This window comes from Mus caroli, chromosome 9, assembly GCF_900094665.2.
Source record: "Mus caroli chromosome 9, CAROLI_EIJ_v1.1, whole genome shotgun sequence".
NCBI classification, from domain to species: Eukaryota; Metazoa; Chordata; class Mammalia; order Rodentia; family Muridae; genus Mus; species Mus caroli.
Genome location: NC_034578.1, coordinates 53897159 through 53903605, shown reverse-complemented (window position 1 = coordinate 53903605; position 6447 = coordinate 53897159). Strand labels below are relative to the sequence as shown.

The following is a 6447-nucleotide window of genomic DNA, read 5'->3' as shown; positions in this document are numbered from 1 at the left end:
TGACACACATGCTAATTCCCTTATGTGGGAACAGCTCAAGGGACAGGCTGAGTCAGGAATGTTTCTGCAGAAGCCAATAAATCTTATTGGCTCCCTAGTTCTCATGACTTATTACATGCCATCCTTTCATATGGCATGGATGGGGATTTATATTACAATTTGGTTATGCAGTCCAGACTTTTAAAATTGCTGGATGCCTTTCACCTGCTCAAGCATAAATCATAGAATCATCATTAGCTGACTTGTGCACACCCTACATTCTATATATGTGTTAATGCAAAAGCCTCCCTATGATAGTATCTTTAAAAGTTTATGTGTTTTCAGAGCAAAAAGACCAGACATCAATGAAGACAAGATAAGTAGCCCAGGTGATCCAGCCTCACAGGTTGCTCCAGCTTGGGCTTCAGTTAAGCCCTGCACTTTCCTGTTACAGACAGCCTGGGCAGTGAATGAAACAACCAGCGCTCCCAGGACTTAGCCAATATCCCAATTTTCTTAGGGTCCTCAGAACATGTCTTCACCTGTTGTGGTAAGTCTCCAACCACAGCAACTTTGTTGCGGTGAATCTCCAACCCCAATAATCCCATGCAAAGAAAACACAACTCGGTTGTATATTTATAAACTGCACGCCTAGCTATATTGGGCAGATATGCCTCTACACCACTTTCTTCCCCAACTATGAAATCCTTACTATTTGCTGTTTCTCCAGGCCATGCGCTTCTGCTCCACCCTCCTTCCAACCGCTCTTCTCCCTCTGTCCTCCTCCTTTGGCTGTCTCCTGCAACTCTTCCTTCTCCCCTCCTCTTCCTGTCTTGGCCTGGAAAACCCACCTCCTCATTTTAGCCCAGCGATTGGGTATTTGTCATCTTTCTTAGCCAATCAGATAATTAAGGGGAAATTCCTCTACATTCAGCCCCAGAAATCAGGAAACACTTTCAAGAACAAGAAAGATACCCTCATTCCTGAGAGGTGGGGTGAGTGGGTTTTGGTTTGTGGTGGGTTATAGATGTCTGTCATTATTCACAGAGTTAGTTGCAAGTTGTTATTGGTCGTGGTCAGGGAGGAAACGGAGTAAAGGAGCTTAGACTTGGATCTCTTTCTCTGCTCTCTAGTGTTAGGGGGTGAGAGGAGAATAAAGGAGGGATATAGGGATAAAAAGACCGATTATTGTATCAATAAGGACAAAAAGAGTGGTCTATTATTTCTATTTTCATCCTGAACTCCACTGTTAGATTTCAAACCTGGGCCAAATGGTTGGAGTGCCTATTTAACATATCACAGGGAATGCTGGCGTCCTGGTCCTCCCTGCACCCCTCAGTCCCTACCTGATACAGGTTCCTCCTGGCAGGCATACACCACCCCATACCCTGAACACTCCATTATTGTCAGACATAAGGCAGGGGAACCCGTGACCTTGGTTTTGGAAGAACACATCAGTTGTTGTAGTATACATCTGGGCAGGGTCAGAAAGTTTCAAAGGTGTTGCCAAGACAGACATTATTGTTGGGGGTGGGGGGACGCACTATGGGCTTGCAAAACAGTGCCCGAGCAAACATAAAATGGAGATCAGGACAAGAAGACATTACCTTGGTCACTTCATTGTGGGTGTGTGCATGTGTGTGCATGTACCATGACATGGGGTTAGAAGTTAAAGGATAAACTGGGGGGAGTCTGTGCTCTCCTTACATTGTGTGGGTCCTGGAGATCAAACTCAGTCAGGCTTGGCAGCAAATGGCTTTACCCACTGAGTTGTCTCACTGGCCCTGATTTCTAGTTAACTCTTGAATGAAAGATTAATTTTCATTAAAAATCCTGTTCAGTGGGTAGACCTCCAACTAACAAAAGGATTATTGAGCTGGCTAAGATTATTAGAGGTAAGTGATGTTATTGGTGAGATTATATTGTAGCCGTATTTAGATTTATATAGTTACATATATTGAGATGGTTAATAGAATGTAAGTCGAGAGACCACCGGAGTCACTGCTGGAGAGGAGTCGACTTGCCACCTGCCGCCAGCGAGGCCCGCCCACCCGTTTGTCTGGCCTTCTGCCTTGTTCACCACGCAGCCTGCTTCTGCAAAATGGTACGATCGAAGGGATTATGCATTACTTGAATTTTGTGTTGAAGATAGTAAAGATGTTAATGTAAACACTGAAAAATCCAAACTTACTTTCAGGAGGAAGCGATAATTTTAAGCATATAAATGAAATTGATCTTTTTCATTGTATTGATCCAAATGATTCCAAACATAAAAGAACGGACAGATCGATTTTATGTTGTTTGCGAGAAGGAGAATCCAGCCAGTCATGGCCTAGGTTAACAAAGGAAAGGGCAAAGCTTAATTGGCTCAGTGTGGACTTCAATAATTGGAAAGCCTGGGTGGATGACTTGAATGAAGACATGTTGAACTTTGACCGTTTCTCTGAGATGATGAATCACATGGTGGTGATGAGGATGTAGATTTACCAGAAGTAGATGGAGCAGCTGATGATTCACAAGACAGTGGCGATGAAAAAATGCCAGCTCTGGAGTAAGGAATGTCACCGCCTGGGTTTTGAGAAAGAAAAATAACTTCTGCAAGATTTCATAATTGAGAAAATCCCTAAGTTGGTAGCTCTAAAGGCAGATAGGCTGTACTTGCCTCCTGTAACCCATTTGTCAACTTTCTATTTATTTATTTTTTTAAGGCTTCACTAAGGGTTGATTATGTACCACTGTATGGGATGATTTAAGTCAGCTAAGGCAGTATCTGTATGCATGAACATTTCCCAGGATTCCATGAGGCAGTTGACATCCTAGTCAACTGCTCCAGCAGCTCGGATGAATAATTGCATTTCATCTAAGTCTTTCATCATAACACAATTANTTACACATTAGGAAAGCTCTCAGCTTAGAGAAAGATGAAAGTTTTAGACCCTAGACCATGGACTTAAAGGAGGCTGAAACAAATTGATACCCTGCCATTCTTCCAAGATACCTTTCAGAATTATTCCACTAAAGTTTATTTTTCAAAAAAAAATGTACTTTATATAATTGTATGTGATCTCTTGTCAGTGTTCAGGTGCATTTTAGCAAAAACCAGTGGATGCCCTAACTTAGATGGGTTTTGAAGCCTATATATTTGGTATTGTTTGGCCCTTAAGCTTTTACATGTCTTAGCATGGAGGACAAAAAAAAAAAAAAAAGCTGTACATTGTTACTTGAGAGTATGTCTATTTTAGACCAGATTGGTATTTGCACTGTCAGTATGGCAAATGAGTAGAAAATGTTAATATACTATTGGATTTTTTTATTTTCTGTTTTGATTTCAGTTTATGCCCTGGCTGGAAAACCTCAATTTATGTTCATGACAGTGGGGATTTTTTTAAATGTCTACATTCTTTCTAATAAACTGTTGGAAGATTTAAAAATTAGAATATAAGTCAGAAAATTAATCCTGGATAACTGAGGAGAATGTTTAAAAAGAACAGAAATTGATGCAGTTTTCTCACATGTTAATAGAGTCCTTGGTTACCTCTGGCATTCAAAAGTGAAGTGGAATTGGGCTTAGCTTTATTACCAGAGCTAACAATATGTGAACATACTCTTATTTAGAGGAGGTGTCCTTTAATAAGGATATTTGATATGTAAGAGTAAGAGAGAAATAAATGATGTACAATGGATCCTTCAGTAATTAAATGCTGTAAATGATATAAGGAGCTGGAAAGGTCGTTCAGTTGAATGAGGTTTGGAATCTTTAGAAGTGCGTGCTGCAGGAAGATTAGAGGCTTCAGAGTGGAGCCCCAGATCTGTTCTCTGCTTCCTGAGTGTGGGAGACCAGCTGCTCCCTGGACCTCTTCCACACCTTCTCTGCCCTCTGCCAAGCCTTCTCTTCCAGTAGGAAATGATAGCCTTGAAGCACATCTCCCCTCCTAAGGAGGAGACACTCAGCTCCTCCTGTGCTCTGTCCTAAGGACGTGACTAGGAATGTCTTTACCTACTGCAGACTCCTTCCTCGCCCGGGAGGCTCCACCCACTTGCTCACGATCATCCTGCAGTGTCAAATCAGTGTCAGATCCTCAAAGTCAGTAGGGAGCGTGGCTCACACACACTGGTGTCTACAGCAGGCAGAAGCCACACTTCCTCCTATGAGGACAACCTCAGTTCTGCCCTGTTTTGTAGCATTCAGTGGGACGCTAAATGAACATTTCAAGGCTTTCTAAAAGTCTTTCTTCTACTGGTGAGCTCAGTAAGGTCACACTGCCGTATGGTAGAGCCACGGGTTAGACATCATCCTTTCACACGTGAGCTGCAGTATCTGGGGCTCCATCTAGTAGTGTGAATGGCTCATGTGACCATTCCGTTTTGACAATACTTTCTTCCATGACACCGCACTGCCTTTTTGTCTCAGGAGCATTGGGAGCGCAGCTATGACAGCCTGCCTTCAAGAATCTTTCCTCTTAATTCAGAGTTTTTTTCATCATGGTGGAAAGCGGAATGCCAAGGAAAAAGGTAAGTCAACTGAATACCATAAAGAAAACCAGGAAAATGGATAGCTGCTCTTTCTGTACACTGATATCATTACTTTCTCAAAGTCCACTATCTGATTCCAGGGATGGATCTAGAACATCTCCGGGACCAGTGGACCCTTCACATGTGCGTCACATGGTCAGGTAGGGACGGGCTAAGTTTATATGGGTGGGGCACAGACACGGAGGAGCAGTGTGACTTTGGGATGGTACCAGGTGGCCACATTCAAATAGCTTTAATAGACACTTGAGCCCAGGAAAATATGTGCAACCCCTCACTTCTCCATTCTGTCAAACATGACTCAAAGACAACACTACTGTCTCAGAAGGACTCATTTTTAAGCCAATAAACCTAAGACAGAAAAAAAAAAAACCCAACAAATGTAAAGCTTTAGAGAAAAGCCTGAGCTCTGCAGACCCGCTCTGTGCCAAAGGGTCAGCGAGACCTCAGTGACTGGATCCAGGGATGGTGTGTGCATGGCCTTGGTGCAGCCCACAAGGGTCTTCTCTTTACTTTGACGTTTCACACTCATGGGAGGCACCTAATACCACCTCCAGGGAGGGAGGCAGGTAATAAGCTATGATTCTTCTGTTTACCTCAGGGACTTCCTCAGTTACATACCTTCATGTCACTGATACCTAGCTACCTGACAGGAAAAAAAAAATGATAGGGAAATCCTCCAAATTCGGTGGTGTGAGAGACCTGGGAAGTTTCACCTTCGTGAGGCCAGCTGCCTCTCAGTGAATACACCTAATGTCCAGGAGACCACACAGTGACTCAGCCTCTAAGTCATTTTAATTTGGTTGTCACAGGACAGTTGAGACACAAAGACACTTCTCTTCAATTGACAAACCTTTGACAATATCTGCTGACAGGATAAGAAGCATGGTGCTCTGCTGGTTTAGTGGACTGTGTGTCTTCACACCACTTGATGACAATTACCTCCAAACCATCTATGTACCTGAGTTACACCAGGCTCCTCAGAGAAACGCAGACACTGTGCTAGCTCTGAGTGTGTGCCTTCCCTGCTGACCCCTCCTCAACAAAGTTTGTACACTGCAAACACCTGTGGCATACACAGGCCACCTGGGGGCAGGACAGACATCACTAGCTCCCCTTAACCAAACAAAATCCTCCTTAGCCAGTGTCTGAACACAGACACATCCTGAAGCACCAGGTGGTTGGGACATGATGCCATACAGCCACACTTTTGTCAACTCTGATTCTATACATCCAATGAATGGATGTAAATGTATAATCTGCTCCTTTGGCTCCCACTCGACAGTCATCACAGAATCTGACCCTCTGTAATGGGAAGTATTTTTAAGCTCAGAGTCTAGCATGTCTTTGAAATGGTATGGTCAAAAGAGCCTGGAGTGATAACCTGACATAGCCTTAGTAGACTGTGTGGCCCTATGTGTGCATAATAATGCCCTTCAAAATGCTAATGCATTCCACCAGTTCTTTTTTGTTTTGTTTTGTTTTTGTTTTTCGAGACAGAGTTTCTCTGTGTAGCCCTGGCTGTCCTGGAACTCACTTTGTAGACCAGGCTGGCCTCGAACTCAGAAATCCACCTGCCTCTGCCTCCCAAGTGCTGGGATTAAAGGCGTGTGCCACAACCGCCCGGCATTCCACCAGTTTTTACTAGAAGGATCCATGTTGAAATGGAACTCAAATATGACATGCATCCACCTTGCTTTTGAATACAGATTCCTCCTGTTGTTTCAATATCAATAGGGGCAGATGGCCCCCTTATTGGGGTTTTGTTATGGTTCTTGCTGTTTCCACCCAACATCTTGTGTCACAGCCTAGGCTGGCTTCGAAAGGCCTAAACACAACCCCTGACCTCCAGTGTGCCATAATACCCCAATTTATGCAGCACTGAGGATCAACCCCAGGTTATATTGGGCAACAGGCTGCAGTTCCTAGTCCCTGCAA

The 6447-nt window shown here is 43.6% G+C and overlaps 1 pseudogene; it reads left to right on the top strand.

Moving 5' to 3' along the window:
* The first annotated feature begins 511 nt into the window (after positions 1–511).
* LOC110302345 lies at positions 512–2534 on the top strand (annotated as a pseudogene).
* Positions 2535–6447: the final 3913 nt, after the last annotated feature.